At 48.3% G+C, this 19,753-nt stretch overlaps 1 protein-coding gene across 3 annotated transcripts in view; it reads left to right on the top strand.

Moving 5' to 3' along the window:
• Positions 1–2,356: 2,356 nt before the first annotated feature.
• The window catches only part of luzp1 (leucine zipper protein 1), a 176,723-nt gene continuing 159,326 nt past the window's right edge, over positions 2,357–19,753 (top strand). The window contains exon 1 of one of the 3 annotated variants that reach the window (XM_078238171.1): positions 2,357–2,552. The gene's annotated coding sequence lies outside the window, so the exon portion shown is untranslated. The remainder of the gene's footprint in view (positions 2,553–19,753) is intronic. The other 2 variants (XR_013500460.1, XM_078238166.1) reach the window with 2 other exon arrangements.

Raw genomic sequence — 19,753 nt, forward strand, 5'->3', positions numbered from 1 at the left:
GCACCCAATGTGCTGAATGGCCTCTTCTGCATTGTCAGAGTTGTGTTCTCTGGGTGAAAAAGTTCTTTCTTCACAGAACAGGAAGCCCAGGTCAGGTTTCCCTTTCAGTCTGTGTTGCACACTGACTAGAGATGGAGAAAGCAAAAAAAATGTCACACAACATTGTTGCTCCTGGTCACTATGCAGTCATAGAGTCATAGAGGTTTCCAGCATGGAAACAGGCCCTTTGACCCAACTTGTCCATGCTGCCCTTTTTTTAACCACTAAGCTAGTCCCAACTTCCTGCGTTTGGCCCATATCCCTCTATACCCATCTTACCCATGTAATTGTTGAAATGCTTTTTAAAAGACAAAATTGCACCCGCCTCTACTACTACCTCTGGCAGCTTGTTCCAGACACTCACCACCCTCTGAGTGAAACAATTGCCCCTTTGGACCCTTTTGTATCTCTCCCCTCTCACCTTAAATCTATGCCCTCTAGTTTTAGACTCCCCTACCTTTGGGAAAAGATGTTGACTTGACTATCCACCTTATCTATGCCCCTCATTATTTTATAGATCTCTATAAGATCACCCCTAAGCTTCCTACACTCCAGGAAAAAAAGGCCCAGTCTATCCAGCCTCTCCTTATAACTCAATCCATCAAGTCCCGGTAACATCCTAGTGAATCTTTTCTACACTCTTTCTAGTTTAATAATATCCTTTCGCGAATAGAGTGACCAGATGATCCTTGTGGGAAAGTGTAAAGATGCAGATGTCAGATCTGAACATGGCTGGGTGCGATGCCTTCACAGTCAAAGAGCTGGCTGAAGCTCACTGCATGGATTTACAGCAGAAAACCAGCTAAGTTTGGAGTGGGGCTGGGGATAGGTTACTGGGGATGTGCTTTAAGGACCTGAACTCCATCATGAGTCAACATCTTCAGGATTGAGATTAAAAGGCACAGTAAGAAGTCTCTCAACACCAGGTTAAAATCCAACAGGTTTATTTGGTAACACAAGCTTTCAGAGCGCTGCCCCTTCATCATTCACTGGGAGTTGGGACCTGTGTGAGAAAGAGACACAGTGAGTGTGTGTGAGAAAGAGAGAGAGAGACTGTGTGAGAAAGAGACAACTGAATGTGTGTGAGAAAGAGAGAGAGACTGTGAGAGAAAGAGAGACTGAGTATGTGTGAGAGAGAGAGAGACTGTGTGAGAAAGAGAGAGAGACTGTGAGAGAAAGAGAGAGACTGTGAGAGAAAGAGAGAGACTGTGAGTATGTGTGAGAGAGAGAGAGAGAGACTGAGAGAAAGAGAGAGACTGTGAGTATGTGTGTGAGAGAGAGAGAGAGAGACTGTGAGTATATGTGAGAGAGAAAGAGAGAGACTGAGTGTGAGAGACCTGGTGTTGTGAGACTTCTTACTGTGCCCATCCCAGTCCAACGCCGGCATCTCCACATCAGGGATAAAAATAGGCTGAACATTTGAGCTGAGGGGAAAGTTGAAGATATAACAAAAGGAGGAGTGAATCCTTACAGCAGACATTTTGTTATAGGAACCTGAACAAGTACAATTTGGGGGAGGGGGGGACACAAAATGACTATGCCCATTCTTTACTCCCGTCCAATACAAACCAGTATAACATAGTTAAACAGTGACAAACATGTACTGAAGTTCCTTTATTGTCTACCCCAGTTCTGTGAGGCTTCTTTTTTTTCTCCCAGAAGTGGGGGGGGGGGGGGTTTGTTCAGGATTTACAACAGCAATCTGTCTGTGATTGCCCCAGGATTAGGCAAATTCGACTGGGCCGAGAGAGTCTCTTAAATTCCCCTCCCCTCCTCCTCCTAACTCCCTTGTGTAAATTTCAGCTGATTCCCGGCTGCCTCTGGATAACAAGGAAGGATCTTGACTGAAGTTCCTTTTTTTAAAAAGAACATATTAAAGTCCAGGGCAAGTAAGACTGAGACTGTGCCAATCCAAGTGTAACTCAATAGAGCCACTCAGCCTTAAATTCAGTCAAGGGAAAAAGTTGTCGCAAACTAAGGAGTGGCAATGACTTTTATTTTAAAAAATGTTTCAGTAATGAATGAGTTTCCTTTGCTGGGGCTGTCTGTGTCTGGGAGAAATTTACAAAGCACTGTACTGGTTTTAAAGTGTTGGGGAAACAATGGCGTGAGAACTCTGAGTGGTTTCACTCCCCTCCCCCTTCCCTCTTTAAACAGCTTCATTGCTTCCGAGTGGAGTTGCTGAGACCTGCCCGTCTCAGCCGTTTGCTGGAATCCCTCCGGCACCGCCTTCTCCAAAGCAAAAGTACATATATGGAAGCTCCTGCTCCATATATGGCCATGAAATGACATCAGCTTCAGGAGGCTGTGCGGCTCTGGCAGGGCAAATCCTACCTTTCATTGTCAGGGCACACATTCCTCTTCCCGGGGAGGGAGGGAATGTGATGGTCAAAAGCCCTGCACAAAGCAGGGGGGGAGTAACAGTGGAGAGGATACAGAGGGAGAGTTGGATGAACACAGCTAAAGGGAGTTTACTGCTTCTGCCATGGACTCTGTAATCTACAGCACCAAAGGTAAGAGAACGTGGCTTTTCACTTCACTGGGAGTTGGGACCTGTGTGTGTGTGAGAGAAAGAGAGATTGTGTGTGAGAAAATGGGAGAGAAGGATTGAGAGGGAGACTGAGTGAGTGTGAGAGAGACTGTAAGTGTGTGTGTGTTCCCAAGCAGGAAAGGCTTTCCGACTTGGTTTTCCGTTGATATATGGAGAGAGAGAGAGAGAGAGAGAATTGATCGGGGAAGAGAGCAAGGTGAGGACAGAAAGAGCAAGATCCACAGACACACACACACAGCAAGATGAAGGCAGAGAACAAGACAGAAAGAGAGAAAGCGAGAGAGGAAAAAAGAACAGGACAGAGGGGAAGGGGAGAGAGAGAGAACAGGACAGAGGGAGAGGGAGAGAGAGAGAGAGAACAGGACAGACAGAGGGGAAGGAGAGAGAGAGAACAGGACAGACAGAGGGGAAGGAGAGAGAGAGAACAGGACAGACAGAGGGGAAGGAGAGAGAGAGAACAGGACAGACAGAGGGGAAGGAGAGAGAGAGAACAGGACAGACAGAGGGGAAGGAGAGAGAGAGAACAGGACAGACAGAGGGGAAGGAGAGAGAGAGAACAGGACAGACAGAGCGGAAGGAGAGAGAGAGAACAGGACAGACAGAAGGGAAGGAGAGAGAGAGCAGGACAGACAGAAGGGAAGGAGAGAGAGAGAGAGAGCAGGACAGACAGAAGGGAAGGAGAGAGAACAGGGCAGACAGAAGGGAAGGAGAGAGAGAGCAGGGCAGACAGAAGGGAAGGAGAGAGAGCAGGGCAGACAGAAGGGAAGGAGAGAGAGAGCAGGGCAGACAGAAGGGAAGGAGAGAGAGAGCAGGGCAGACAGAAGGGAAGGAGAGAGAGAGCAGGGCAGACAGAAGGGAAGGAGAGAGAGAGCAGGGCAGACAGAAGGGAAGGAGAGAGAGAGCAGGGCAGACAGAAGGGAAGGAGAGAGAGAGCAGGGCAGACAGAAGGGAAGGAGAGAGAGAGCAGGGCAGACAGAAGGGAAGGAGCGAGAGAGCAGGGCAGACAGAAGGGAAGGAGAGAGAGAGCAGGGCAGACAGAAGGGAAGGAGAGAGAGAGAGCAGGGCAGACAGAAGGGAAGGAGAGAGAGAGCAGGGCAGACAGAAGGGAAGGAGAGAGAGAGCAGGACAGACAGAAGGGAAGGAGAGAGAGAGCAGGACTGACAGAAGGGAAGGAGAGAGAGAGCAGGACAGACAGAAGGGAAGGAGAGAGAGAGAGCAGGACAGAGAAGGGAAGGAGAGAGAGAGAGAGAACAGGACAGGCAAAGGGAAGGAGGGAGAAAGAGTGAATGAGCAAGACAGACAGAGGGGAAAGAGAGAGCGAGCAGAAGAGACAGAGGGGAAGGAGAGAGAGCAGGACAGAGAAACTGGCAGTGAGAGTGAGCAGGAGAGAGAGAGACAGACAGGGAGTGAGCAGGACAGGGAGATCACATGGACAGACAGCACAGAAACAGGCCATTCGGCCCTACCAGTATATACAGGTGTTTATTCTCCCCTGGTGTCTTTTCCCAGATTTCCTCTTCCTAAATCTCCCCTGTGGGAACCCCCCCTCTCCCCGCAGGAACCTCCCACTTTGGGCTCTAACCCGCCCCCCACCATGGTGCTCCAAAACCCCCTCTTCACACTGTACTTCTCCATTCCTTTCTCCCTCAATTCCCCTTGTATGTATCAACCGTATCTTCAACCACCCCCTGGAGGAGAGAGTTCCACATTCGCATCCTTCTTTGGGTAAAGATACTTGTCTGGAATTCCCTGGTAGATTTCTTGGTGACTCTTGTATAGATGGCCTCTTGATCTGATCTTCCCCACAAGAGGAAACAATCTCTGTCCAATCTATTGAAACCCTTCACGTTTTAAACACCCCGGTTGAAGCAGTCCTCGACCTTCTCTTCTCCAGACGAAAGTGATCCAACCTGTCAATCCTTTCCTGATGTGTGTACCACGAAAGCAAGATAGAGGGAGAGAGACCACGGGGCAGCTCAGGAGGAAGACAGCGAGAACAGGACTGATAGGAGGAGCGAGATAATGGAATAGGAGAATCATAGAATCCCTACAGTGCAGAAGGAGGCCATTCAGCCCATCTAGTCTCCACCAACAACAATCCCACCCAGCCCCTATCCCCATAACCCCAGCTAGTCCCCCTGACACTAAGAGGCAATTTAGCATGGCCTATTCACCTAACCCGCACATTTTTGGACTGTGGGAGGAAACCGGAGCACCCGGAGGAAACCCACACAGGTACGGGGAGAATGTGCAAACCACACAGACAGTCACCCAAGAACAGGACAGAGAGATGGAGAGTGTAAGAACAGGACAGAGAGATGGAGAGTGTAAGAACAGGACAGAGAGAGGGAGAGTGTGAGAAGAGAACAGGACAGAGAGAGGCAGAGCATATCTGAGAAGCTGCGGGAAGGCTCCTGCAGTAAATGGTCAGGTGTCTCTGCAGCTGTTAATGCAGTGGCTTTGATACCCTCGCTCTCAAGCTACTGAGGAGGCAGAGGGTTAGGCAAGAGGGAACTCGCTTGTTGTTAGGTAATTCTTTGCACCAACTGTGACAAGAGAAAGTCTTCATAATTCTTGTGTTTCATAAAAGGGGGTAGAAATCCTTGCTTTGAGCATTTAAGCAATGAGACATCATATATATGTGTGTGTGTGTCGTGTGGTGTGTGCGTGTATTTGTTCTAATCAGCTGCAAACTGTCCTGTCTCTGCCCCTGCTGCTGCTGAGATGATTTTCATTCATGTGAAATGGAGGAAGGAAAGGAAATAATGTCCTCAGCATTTTGGGTCCTAACGTGAAGCCGGTGAGAGGCTTGAGGAATATCCTTGCATGAGCGGTTTTTGTTGGGATGTCCTTTTCCCGGCAGTTTCAGATCACTCACTGGATTGCAATAACCTTGATAGACTCTTGTGTGGTTCCACTACCCCCCGCCCCATTCACCCCACCGCCCCCCTTCCACCTTGTGTTGTTACCCAGGCATCGAATTACTACAAAAATAGATACATTTCAGAAAACAAGATCATAAAGAAATGAAAGAAGTCTGGTGGCGAGTGAGGCGCTGTGATACTGATACTGACTGCGACAGGAGCTAGCTCAAGGCTGCTGTCACAGTAAAGGGAGCTCAAACATGAAGGTCTTTCATCTGTGATTACTTTCATCAGAATTACTTCTGGCTCGGAATAATAAAAAGCTCAGGGAGATCTTTTTACTCTGAAGCATCCGGTGACCAACCTGTGCACTCTGTTTACCGAGCTGCTATCCATTGCCTGGCGACAGAGTGTTATCAGCAAAGGGCTGGCACAAAGGTGTTGTTGGGGTGGCTCAGTGTTGTAATGTAGCTGCTGAATCTCCCCAATGTGTAGGGTGGCACGGTGTTGGCGTGGCACGGTGGTTAGCACGACTGCCTCACGGCGCCAGGGATCTGGCTTCAATTCCAGCCTCGGGTCACTGTCTGTGCGGAGTCTGCACGTTCTCCCCGTGTCTGCGTGGGTTTCCGCCGGGTGCTCCAGTTTCCTCCCACACTCCAAAGATGTGCAGGTTTGATTGGCCATGCTAAATTGCCCCTTAGTGTCAGGGAGATTGGCAGGGCAAATACGTGGGGTTACGGGGATAGGACCTGAGTGGGACTGTTGTTGGTGCAGGCTCGATGGGCCAAATGGCCTCCTGCACTACAGGGCTTCTGTGGTTCTAATGATTCCAAGGGATGTACTTCTGAGGCTGTATAAGGCTCTGGTCAGACCCCATTTGGAGTATTGTGAGCAGTTTTGGGTCCCATATCTAAGGATGGATGTGCCCCTTGGAAACAGTCCAGAGGAGGTTTACAAGAATGATCCCTGGAATGAGAGCTTGTCGTATGAGGAACGGTTGAGGACTCTGGTCTGTACTCGTTGGGGTTTAGAAGGATGAGGGGGGATCTTATTGAAACTTACAGGATACTGCGAGGCCTGGATAGAGTGGATGTGGAGAGGATGTTTCCACTAGTAGGAAAAACTAGAACCAGAGGGCACAGCCTCAGGCTAAAGGGACGATCCTTTAAAACAGAGATGAGGAGGAATTTCTTCAGCCAGAGAGTGGTGAATCTGTGGAACTCTTTGCCACAGAAGGCTGTGGAGGGCAGGTCATTGAGTGTCTTTAAGACAGAGATAGATAAGTTCTTGATTTAATAAGAGGATCAGGGGTTATGAGGAGAAGGCAGGAGAATGAGGATGAGAAAAATATCAGCCATGATTGAATGGCGGAGCAGACTCGATGGGCCGAGTGGCCTAATTCTGCTCCTATGTTTTATGGTCTTAATGTGTCATGGGTAACTGGACTGAAGGAAAACCAGTTTTTTTAAATTTAGCATAGCATGATTTCCATCTGACATAAACTTATCCAACTGTGTAGAATCACACAACTAATTATGGGTGGTCAGTGACTGTCAGGGCAGAAATGGGTCCTAAATGTATGGAGTTAACTGATGGTTAATCTGATTCCCTCCAACAGGAGTACAGGATGCATGCACTGTCTTGTATAATTTACCTGTCTCTTGCACTCATTGGCAAAATAATGGATTCAGCCCCCCCTCCCTCCCCCCAGGCTGACCTCTGAACTAAACACTGCTAAATTCTTAATTGCTTTGGCTGCCAACAATATTCTCCTGATTGCCTCAGTTGGTTGGATGCATACAGGCAGCAGACTCTTAACTCTTCCTCTCGCCTTGTCTTTTCCTTCCATCGTACCCCTGCCACCAGCTGCCATCCAGCACCTCACTAACTGGCTGCTCTTTGTTATCGAGCCTGGAGCATCAGTGCACTATTCAACTGTAGGGAGGCATCACTGTGTGGAGTCTGATCGTGCTGGCACCAAGTCTACACAAACATGCCCTTTCCGGCCACTCTGGCTGGGTAGCGAAGGAACAGAAACTCGCCGGGTTGTTTCTGGGGCGTCTCGGACCCAAGATCAGTGAGGGCAGAGAGCATGGCATTGCCCCCTCAAATCACCAAGATCTGTACCACTTCATTCTGGAGATGGGTAGGGCCATTTCGATTGTTTCACATCAGAGAGGAGAGGGGGCACAGTTCGGCCCACACTGCGTATAGAGCCAAAGAATGTCTACGGATCAGAAGGAGGCTATTTGGCCCATCGAGTCTGCACCGACCCTCCAAAGAGCATCCCACCCACACCCCTGCCCCATTCCAGCAACCTAGCATGTCCATCATAACTAATCCACCTAACCTGCACACCTTTGGAGTGTGGGAGGAAACCGGAGCACCCGGAGGAAACCCACTCAGATACACGGAGAAGGTGCAGATGCTGCACAGACAGTGACCCAAGCTGGGAATCGAACCCGGGTCCCCGGCGCTGTGAGGCAGCAGTGCTCGCTACTGTGCCACTGTGCTGCCCAACAACAACATTCTGTAGAGATGGAACATTCAGTAGAACAACATTCTGTGAAACGATCCATAACACAGAGACAGCCAGACAATATACATAGCTGACTACCTAATTAATTGAAACAAAAAACTAAACAGGCACCATATACACGGTGGCACAGTGGTTAGCACTGCTGCCTCACAGTGCCACGGAACAAGGTTCGATTCCGGCCTTGGGTGATTGTCTGTGTGGAGTTTGCACATTCTCCCCGTGTCTGCGTGGGTTTCCTCCGGGTGCTCCGGTTTCCTCCCACAGTCCAAAGGTGTACAGGTTGGGTGGATTGGCCATGCTAAATTCTCCCTTAGTGTCCCAAGATTTGTTGGTTAGGTGGATTAGCAATGGTAAATGTGGGGTTATGGGGCAAGGATCTAGGTGTATTGGCCATGCTAAAATGTCCCCAGTGTATAGGTTAGGTGGATCAGTTATGATGGACGTGCTGGATTGCGAGGATGGGGCAGGGGTGTGGGTGGGATGTTCCATCAGAGAGTTAGTGCAGGCTCGATGGGCTGAATGGCCTCCTTCTGCACTGTAGGGATTCAATAATTCAATGAGATGCCTTGCAGGAAATGTAATGTTGATCTGGAGTTGTACATCAGCACAGGTCTAAACTTGGCACAAGCCATAGATTATGAATAGACCGAATGTTTTGATGTGTTCACTTGGTAGCGGTAACCTTTACTTCAGATCTCTGCTGACAATACATTTTGTTTGCTGATGTTTGCAGTATTTCTCCCAGGGCCAAGTCAAATGATTTTTTTTTGATGAAGAGCTAAGCTTCCATTTTGAAATAGCTCCAAAGGTAACTACACGGTGTCTTTTTCTTCGAGGCCTCTAAATGGGACATTTGGTTGTTTTATGAGCTTTCTGGCTCCTGTTGTCATCTGTTGCTGGCTCTTTACCTGTTGCAAGTCTTCAAAAAGCTGGCAATGCGACCAGCAAAGAAATGATTTGCATTTACTGTAGCGCCTTTTAACATAGCGAAACACCCCAAGGTAGTTAACAGGGAGCGTTATCGATAATATTTTTTTAAAAAACAGCAAACCACAGGAGGTGACATCTGCACAGGTGGGTGTAAGTTTGGTTAAAGGGTTGGGGTCATTAAGAGCATCTTTAAGGAGGAGAGTGAGTCGGAGAGTTTGCCCAGGGTAGCATGGTCCTTTGGAACAGGCCATTGACTTGTGCGATGGATACCAATGTACTGCATTCCTCCATGTGGAATTTTTACCTGGTTGGGGCAGACTTAACATTAAGGATTTTACGGCTAGCAGGAATTTTGGCAATAGTTTTGATCACCAGGATCAGTGGAATTTTCCCGGATTCCCTCTGACTGGCCTGGGTTTAGTTGTTTTATTTTCTCCCCCCCCCCCCTCCCAGGAGATCATCTTATTTATTGATTAGTGTCACAAGTAAGGCTTGCATTAACACTGCAATGAAGTTACTGTGAAAATCCCCTAGTAGCCACACTCCAGCCTGTTCGGGTAACACTGAGGGAGAATTTAGCATAGCCAATGCACCCTAACCAGCACGTAGAAACCCTCCAGTGCAGAAGGAGGCCATTCAGCCCATCAAGCCTGCACCAATCAGTCCCACCCAAGCACTACCCTGTTAATCCCCCGACACTAAGGGGCAATTTAGCACGGCCAATCCACCTAACCCGCACATCTTTCGGACTGTGGGAGGAAATCGGAACATCCGGAGAAAATCCACGCAGACATGGGGAGAACGTGCAAACTCCACACAGTGACCCAAGGCGGGAATTGAGCATGGGTTCCTTGCGCAGTGTTAACCACCATGCCGCCCCTCTGGTCTTTAGTGGGGTGGGGAGTGTCTTTATTGTCAGACAAAAATTGCCTTGGTTGCATGGGACTGGCTGATTGGATTGGAGGGCCTTTACCTGTCTGCCTTTGATCACCGGGTTGGTGGGCAGCCCATGTGACTTTTTGCCTGGTATCTGCATTTTCCAGGAGGGTTTTGGGAGCAGGAACTGTCAGGCCCCGCCCCCCCCCACCGCCCCCCTTTCCCTTATCATGAGTGAGAACACCTCACATCACAGACCATGGCTCCACAGACTGTGTAGCTCAACTAGTCCTGTGTAAACCTGCTGAGTCAATGGCGGGGAGAGGGAGGAGGGGGAGTGGAGGACCCTCATGTGTGTCAGCCGTGGCTCAGCTGGAAGCATACTTGCCTCAGAGTCACAAGATTCTGGGTTCAAGTCCCACTCCAGGGCTTGAGCAGAACAAAACAAGGTTCACAGGCCTGCGCCACCTTTCAGCTGTGTCTACCCCCCTGGGGAGATCTACATGGCACTATTCTGAGGATGGAGTTATCCCCAGTGTCCTGGTCAATATTTATCCCTCATCAAACAGTGCCAATATCACATTGCTGCTTGTGGGAATTGGCTGTGTATAAAATTGGCTGTTGCGTTTCCTACGTTGGAGTGATGACTACACTTGAAGTATTCGATTTGCTGAAAACAAATGCAAGTCATTTTAAAATGACTTCCGTCAATGTGATGTTTTGCACAATGCGAAGGCAGATTCCACACCCCTTGATGCTATTATCCTAACCCAGAAAGCAATTCTGCGTAATCTTGTGCATGATAATGGTATGCGGTTATAAGAGGCGGAGGTTAATGGTCACTGGCGATGACATTCCCTTCGAAGCTGTGAACTCTGCATCTCTGATAAAGCCATTTCCAAATCAAATTTACTGCCCGCATAATCATTCGGATATCAGGGAATGGGCGGGTGTATTCGTTCTGGGGTTTTACCACCTCAGTGCTTGCTGTGGACAGATATTTTTGAATTAATTATTGGGGCCTGGTGGCAGGGGAAACAGAAGTATATTTTTTTAGTTGGTATTCTGCCCCGCTCCAGAGACTCTGATGCTCGTTGTCAAGAGGGGCCTGTAGGAGCCAGTCTTTGTTTACCTGGCCTGTCTCCCTGGGCTATCCAACCACTGGAGTGGCTGAGCATTTCTAACCCTGTGTCCGAGGACTAGTGTCGGGAGATTTTGGATTAGGTTTGGAAGTATGAGGTTGAGAATTTGTTTTTCGCCATCCCTTGCCCTTCGGAACTGAGGCCAACTAGCCCCCCCCCCCCCCCCCCCCCCCGCCCAACTCTCTCCCACGCTACACAATGAACTGAATAAAATGGACTTGAAACCGCAAAATGATTCCTTACTCACCTTCACCATCCAGGCAGAATGTTTACATCGAGCCACCAGGAAAGCTTGACAAACGGGCGGCACAGTGGTTAGCACCACTGCCTCACAGCGCCAGGTACCCGGGTTCAATTCCGGTCTCAGGTCACTGTCTGTGTGGAGTTTGCACGTTCTACTTGTGTCTGCGGGGGTTTCCTCCGGGTGCTCCCGGTTTTCCTCCCACAGTCCAAAGATGTGTGGGTTAGGTTGATTGGCCATGATGAATTGACCCTAGTGTCAGAGGGATCAGCAGAGTAAATGTATGGGATTATGGGAATAGGGCCTGGGTGGGATGTGGTCGGTACAGACTTAATGGGCTGAATGGCCTCCTTCTGCACTGTCAGGATTCTCTGATCTTCTATGGATCCTATCAAAGCTGGCATTGTCAGGGGCAAAGCTGGCATTGTCAGGGGCAAAGCTGGCATTGTCAGGGGCAAAGCTGGCATTGTCAGGGGCAAAGCTGGCATTGTCAGGGGCAAAGCTGGCATTGTCAGGGGCAAAGCTGGCATTGTCAGGGGCAAAGCTGGCATTGTCAGGGGCATCCCTGGGGCGTTTCTGTGCTGGCTTTGCCACCCACACTGTTTATATCAAACTGGCTGTAATCTGATTGGCGGTGAACTACATGAGATTGCGCAGTTCCCGGTGTGATCGACTCTGCAATGTCAGTGATGGGCTTTCCATGGCCGCGGGAGCCCTCGCTGCTTCTGGAGTGTTACAGAGTCAGTGCTACTTGAAATCAGAACTGGAGCCAAGTTGTAGTTTGCTGTGGAATTTTTCTGAGGGTTTGAGTTAGCGGGGAAGGATACAGAGCACATGCACACGTGTGGTTTGTGTACGGCCCGCCCTTTGTATCTGCTGTTGCTCACCGCTGTGCGTTACCAAGTGCAAGAAATACTGACACAGGGTTGAGTAAATGTGATGAAGGTGGTTTGTTTGTGTGGAGGGTGAGTGTGAATGGGGGGGATTGGTTGGATCTCTCTGTGTAATAACTTGTGTGTGTGCGCAGAAGAAGGTTGTTCAATGGTGTGATCCCGGGAGAACTGTGACAAGTTGCTAATAGGAGCTGCTTTGCTGCTGATAGTCTCCCAATCCATTATGGTCAGAATCCTGACCAATGGTCTCTGGGCACAACGCTCCTCACTGGGAGGACCGAATGGAGGAATCAGCTCACCAGCCTTATGTAATAATGGTTACAACCAAGGCAGGTAGATGGAGTTGAGAAACAGACGCTATCATGGTCTAATTCAATGGTAGAACTAGGGGCTGAATCATAGAATCCCTACAGTGCAGAAGGAGGCCATTCGGCCCATCGAGTCTGTACCAACCACAATCCCACCCAGGCCCCATCCCCATAACCCCACGTATTTACCCTGCTAATTCCCCTGACATTAAGGGGCAATTTAGCATGGCCAATCAACCTAACCCGCACATCTTTGGACTATGGGCGGAAACCGGAGCACCCGGAGGAAACCCACGCAGACACGAGGAGAATGTCCAAACTCCACACAGACAGTGACCCAAGGCCAGAATCGAACCCGGGTCCCTGGCGTTGTGAGGCAGCAGTGCTAACCCACTGTGCCACCGTGCCCTGCTCCTGTTCCTACATTCCTGATGCTCATGAAGAAACGCAGCCAGTTGTATGAGGGAACCCCTAAATCACCACTAAGCATTTTCTAACAGCTGTAAAAAGTTTTAAAGTTTATTTATTCGTGTCACAAGTAGGCTTACATTAACATTGAAATGAAGCTACTGTGAAAATCCCCTAAGCCACTACTGAGTACCTTCTAACAGCTGTGCTATATAGTACAGACAGACTTGCATTTATATAGCCCCTTTCCTGACCGCCAGATCTCTCAATGGGCTTACAACCAATTAAGTACTTTTGAAATGTTGGACCAGATAGATGGAGACTGGAGGCAGATTCTTTACAAGGCCGCACTTGCACCTTGCTGGCATAAGCCAAGTTCTTCATCAAATCCCATCGAATATGCCCATCGATCATTCCCACACTCCAGGGTCACGACGGAATGAATCAAATTCTACGGGTGGGATTTTCCGGTCCTTCTCACCGGCGGGATCTTCCTGTGCCGCTGAAGGCGACCCTTGCCCCCACCCCACCCCAACGGCGGGTGGGCGAAGCAGGCCACACACACCAGCGAGACCAGAAGATCCTGCCAGTGGCCATTGGCGAGCCCACCTCCCCTACTGGAGGCCGCGATAATCCCACTCGATGTTTTGGTACTCGAGGCTCCAGGGATTGTACTGAGTGCGTTTGGAATTGAACTTCAGAATCACATCGGCTGACAGCCTGTCTTGCCCCTTCACTCTGTCCTGTTACAACGTTTCCAAAGTACTTCATTGGCTGTAGAGGTGAAAAACAAACTGTCCAGAAGGAAGTGGTCTTGTCAATCTGACCACCCTTCCTTCTGTGGAACACTGCCTGTCCTGAGGAGATAAGAAAATAAATGTTATCCAGCGTGCTGGGAGACAGGGAGTCTTCCTCCCCGTCTGTGCACGTTGGTGTCACAACTCCTTAAAATATATCAGAATGTGACTCATCAAAGCCTCCGTATCTCGCGGTTACCAGTTTTAATCGACACTGACAATGGCAGGTGTGGGGGAGGAGAGAATGTTTTTTAACCTTGCCTTAACTTCCGGGATCCCAAACTCTGTGAAATTGTGTCCCTAAACCCCACTGCTCCTCTTTGCTCCTCCTGAAGATGCTTAGATCATAGAATTCGACAGTGCAGAATGAGGCCCTTCGGCCCATCGAGTCTGCACCGACCACAATCCCACCCAGGCCCTATCCCCCATAACCCCAATGCATTTACCTTAGCTAGTCCCCCTGACACGAAGGAGCAATTTTAGCACCTAACCACATCTTTGGACTGTGGAAGGAAATGGGAGCACCCAGAGGAAACCCAGGCAGACACGGGGAGAATGTGCAAACTCCACACAGACAATGACCCAAGCTGGGAATCGAACCCGGATCCCTGGCGCTGTGAGGCAGCAGTGCTAACCACTGTGCCACCGCGCCTCTGAAAATTCACACTGTACAGTGAGAATCCTATTTCTAAATGTACTTCAGTAAGTTACAGCCTTGTTCACACACACCCTTTTGTTTTCTTGTGGGTTTCAGGGCGTGTTATAAAACCAGAAATGCTTTGACTTTGCCCATATACACATTTCTTTACCTCATTAATCTCACCTCTTTTTAAAACATTCAGACTGAAAGGTTTATCAGTAAGATTGCCCCCTTCAGCCCCCCCATCCCCCAGACCTTGCGCAATGGTGACGTGTCTGGATTTCAGAGTTGCCAACTCTGAATGTATTCCTCAAGGGTTCATCACATGACCTCCCACCCGGTCAAACAGCCTTTCCCTGGCTCCCTCCACCCCCCCTCCCATCCCCCAACCTCCCCCTGTCCACCTTCCTGACATCTTTTGAATATTTCCATTTATAAAGAAAGTGAGAAAGGGCCACAATTCTTTAAATGCCGCCATGACTTTTCTTCCAAATTGCTCACGGCACTGCCTTAGAGATTGGCACAAGTGGTTAGCACTGCTGCCCACAGCGCCAGGGATTCCCAGCTTGGGTCACTGTCTGTGCGGAGTTTGCACGTTCTCCCCGTGTCTGCCTGGGTTTCTTCCGGGTGATGACCTCACATTTACCAACATTGTACTCCATCTGCCAGACCCTCGCCCACTCACTTAGACTATCTATATCCCTTTGCAGATGTTCAGTGTCCTCTGCACACTTTGCTCTGCCACTCATCTTAGTGTCATCTGCAAATTTTGACACACTACACTTGGTCCCCAACTCCAAATCATCTATGTAAATTGTATACCATTGCAGTTCCAACACTGACCCCTGAGGCGCACCACTAGTCACTGAACGCCAACCAGAAGAATACCCATTTACCCCCACTCTTTGCTTTCTGTTAGTTAACCAATCCTTTATCCATTCTAATACATTACCCCTAACACCGTGCACCTTTATCTCATGCAGCAGTCTTTGGTGCAGCACCTTGTTGAATGCCTTCTGGAAATCCAGACATGCCACATCCACCGGTTCCCCATTGTCCACCGCACTCGTAATGTCCTCAAAGAATTCCGCTAAATTAGTTAAACATGACCTGCCTTTCATGAACCCATGCTATGTCTTCCCAATGGGACAATTTCTGTCCAGTGTCTTGCTATTTCTCCCCTGATAGATTAAAGCATTTTCCCTACTACAGAAGTTAAACTAACCGGCCTATAGTTACCCCCCTTTTGTCTACCTCCTTTTTTAAAACAGTGGCGTCACATTTGCTGTTTTCCAATCTGCGGGAACCACCCCAGAGTCCAGCGAATTTTGGTAAATTACCACGAGTGCATTTGCTATTTCCCCCACCATCTCTTTTAGTACCCTGGGATGCATTCCATCAGGACCAGGAGACTTGTCTACCTTTAGCCCCATTAACTTACCTACACTGCTTCTTTAGTGATAATAATTGTTTTTTTATGTCCTCACCTGCCATAGCCGCCTTGCCATCAATTTTTGGGAAGTTATTTGTATCTTCCACTGTGAAGACCGACACAAAATACCTGTTCAATGCCTCAGCCATTTCATCATTTCCCATTATTAAATTCCCCTTCTCATTCTCTAAAGGACCAATGTTTACCTTAGCCACTCTTTTTCTTTTTATATATTTGGAGAATTTTGCTATCTGTTTTTATATTCTGGTTTACTATCTTACTTTTCTTTATAGCTTTTTCGTGGCTTTCTGTTGACCTTTAAAGATTTCCCAATCCTCTAGTTTCCCATGAATCTTTGCCACTTTGTATGCATTTTCTTTCAATTTGATACCCTCTTTTATTTCCTTAGATATCCATGGCTGATTATCCTTTCTTCTACAGTCCTTCCTTATCACTGGTATATAAGTTTGCTGAGCACTATGAAAAATCGCTTTGAAAGTCCTCCACTGTTCCTCAATTGTCCCACAACAAAGTTTTTGCTCCCAGTCTACCTTAGCCAACACCTCCCTCATCCCATTGTAGTCTCCTTTGTTTAAGCACAAGACACTGGTATTGGATTTTGATTTTTGAGCGTTGATGAGGCCACAGCTGGAGTGGTGTGTGCAGTTCTGGTCACCTCACTATAGGAAGGGTGTGATAGCACCACAGGGGGTACTGAGGAGGTTCACTAGGATATTGCCTGGGATGGAGCATTTGAGCTATGAAGAGAGGCTAGATAGGCTGGGATTGTTTTCTTTCTAACAGGGAAGGCCGATGGGGGACATGATTGAGGGGGATAAGATTGAGGGGTATGGACAGGGTGAATAGGAAGCAGTCGTTCCCCTTGGTTGAGGGGGCCAATCACGAGGGGGCACAGTTTTAGGGTAAGGGGCAGGAGATTCAGAGGGAATTTGAGAAAAAAACGTTCACTGAGGGTGGTGGGAATCTGGAATGCACTGCCTGGGAAGATAGTGGAGGCCGGAAACCTTAAAACCTTTAAAAAATATATTTGGATGAGCACTTGAAACATCATAACATTCAGGCATGCGGGACAAGTGCTGGAAAATGGAATTAGCGTGACTTTAGTGGTAGATATGGTCGGCGCAGACTCGATGGGCCTTTCCTGCGTTCCTTGACTCTATGGCTCTTTGAGAGTTCCAGTAACTTGTTAAACCACAAGCAGAATTTCAAATCCTCGGAGAAAGCTCAAGTATTTGAAGGGACGCTGTGTTTCCTGGATTTCTGTAAATGAGAGCAGAGCAACAGGGCTGTTCCGTATCGATTTCAGGAGCAGGATTACCAGTAACGGTAGTCTTTTCTCTAGCCTTGCACGCAGAGACTCTGTACTGTCCCTTTACAAAACATCCAGGAGTATACACCCATATTTTAAGAAAATGTTGTTCATTTAGACACCCACCAGGAACTGTCTACGTGTGAAAGGTGACTATTGGTGGTTGCAGCAGAGGAGGATGTGCAGAGTTAGTGCCTTCAGGGATGGAGTGGATATCATTTTCTTTCTAAAAAGCAATAACAAGATGAACTACGTAGAATAGTACCAGAGATCTTCAAACTCAATTTAGTGAATGACAGACTCGGAGCGGTAACATTTCTGTGCGGTCAGTGACTGCATCCCACTGCAAGGCCATACTTTTTCCTTTTAGTTTATTCATTAAGCCAGCATTTATTGCCCTTGAGAAAGTGTTGCCTCCTTGAGCCGCTGCAGTTCCTCTGGTGTATGTACATCCACAGTGCTGTTAGGGAGGGGGTTCCAGGATTTTCATCCAGCAATAGTGAAGGAACGGCAAATATATTTCCAAGACAGGATGGTGAATGACTTGGAGGGGAACTTGCAGATGGTGATGTTCCCATGTGCCCTTATTTTTCTAGGCGGTAAAGTCGGTGAGTTTGGACAGTGTTGTTGAAGGAGACTTGGCTGGTTGCTGCAGTGCATCTTGGAGCTGGCTCAGAGACAGTGTGAGTCACTCTACAGAACGCTGCTCCGCTAAGTCACTCTGAAGGATGTTCAAACAAATTCAGGTTCAAAAGAATTAATGAAATTGTGGAGATCCATTGAATAATCCATTCAGTGGTTAGCGCTGCTGCCTCACAGCGCCAGGGATCCGGGTTCAATTCCAGCCTCTGGTCACTGTCTGTGTGGAGTTTGCACATTCTCCCCGTGTCTGCGTGGGTTTCCTCCGGGTGCTCCGGTTTCCTCCCACAGTCCAAAGATGTGTGGGCTAGGTGGATTGGCAATGCTAAATTGTCTCTTTTGGGTGGGAGTTTACGGCCTTGCTCATCCCGAAACCATAAAATCCCGCCCAAGATCAATGGACCTTCCCATCGTCTGACCCTCGCCCGCTCCAATTCCCGTGGCAGGCGGGGCAGTAAAATTAGTGTCCAGAGATGTGCAGGTCAGGTGGATTGGCCATGCTAAATTGCTCCTTGTGTCCAAAGATGTGCAGGTTAGGTGGATTGGCCATGCTAAATTGCCCCTTAGTGTCCCAAGATGTGTAGTTAAGGGGATTAGCAGGCCAGATATGAGTGGGGCTACGGGGATAGGGCCTGGGTGGGATAATCTGTTGGAAAGTCGGTGCAAACTTGATGGGCCGACTGGCCTTCCTCTGCACTGTAGAGATTCTGTGATTCATAAATGGTGCCTATGTTTTATCACACCAGGAGAGCTCGTTTCCTGGCTGAATTTCGAAACCAAATAGTATAAGCAAAAATAAAGGGAACCATAAGAGAGGATGTTGTACGGATGTCGCGATTTTGAGGGATTGATGGAGAGCCAAACGCAGACAGGGCTGGAAAGATTAGTGCTGCCGAGCTCTGTGTAAATGGCCAAAAACAATTCGATTTAGATGGATCTGCTGAGTGATGTTGGACAGTTTTCAACATTTGTCATCCTTTGCATGGTAGGCTGCAATAATTGGGCACGGGTTTGATAAATGTCTGAACAGGATCTGAGCTCTTGAATCACAAACATTTACTCCTACTTTCTACTAACATTTAGCTTAAGAACATAAACATCACTTCTCACGTTCCACGTGCCCGCAGTGGAGCCAATCGCCAGGAAAATATTATTTCGCCTGGTTTTCAGGAGATGCAAAAGTTGGTGGAAAAGCAAGTGGGGTCGAGAGCGAAACAGATTCTGCCCCTTCTGAGAATATACAAGAATCCGAATTCATCAGCATCCAACGTTCCATAAACTGAGGCATTGGCATTGTTTAAATACAATGCAACACTAACTCACCGTTCTAAATCTGGGGTGTGTGAAGAGTGTGTCAGACAATGGAATCGCTCGAGATGATTTGGCAGGACTTTTCTCGGCTGGGGTTAACTGGAGAAGTGCAGGCTGATTTATTGGGTCGCTGAAGGGAAAGCCAGTTTTTAAAAAAAAATCCAAAACAGGATGTCTGCCGTTTTTAAAAAGTCCCAAGTGCTTTCGTCACAGTGACCTGTCGTGTCGCCCGAAATGCTGACCTTACTGTTTGAATCTGAGGCCATTCTCATTTGCTGCGATGGGGGTTGTGACCAGCCCGGGTAAGGTCAGGGAGCCATTTGTCGGAGTGGAAGTGGCGGGAGAGACTGCAGCGAAGTAGTAATTTTAAAATATTCTATTATGGGATGTGGGCATCGCAGGCAAGGTCAGCATTCAGAAACGGAAACTAGAAGCAAGAGTAGGCCATTCAGCCCTTTGAGCCTGTTCCATCATTCGTTTTGATCCTGACTGATCATCAAATTCAATATCCTGATTGTGCCTCCTCCCCCCCCCCACCCCCGCCATATCCCTTGACCCCTTTAGCCCCAGGAGCTAGATCTAATTGCTTCTTGAAACCGCACAACATTTTGTCCTCAATTGCATTCTGTGGGAGTGAATTCCACACATTCACCATTCTCTGGGTGAAGAAATTTCTCCTCACCTCAGTTCTAAAAGGTTTACCCCTTATCTTCAAACTATGACTCCCTAGTTCTGGACTCCCTCACCATCGGGAACATTCTTTCTGAATCTACACTGTCTAACGCTGTTAGAATTTTGTAAGTTTCTATGAGA

This window comes from Mustelus asterias, chromosome 21 (genome assembly GCF_964213995.1).
Source record: "Mustelus asterias chromosome 21, sMusAst1.hap1.1, whole genome shotgun sequence".
Taxonomy (NCBI): Eukaryota; Metazoa; Chordata; class Chondrichthyes; order Carcharhiniformes; family Triakidae; genus Mustelus; species Mustelus asterias.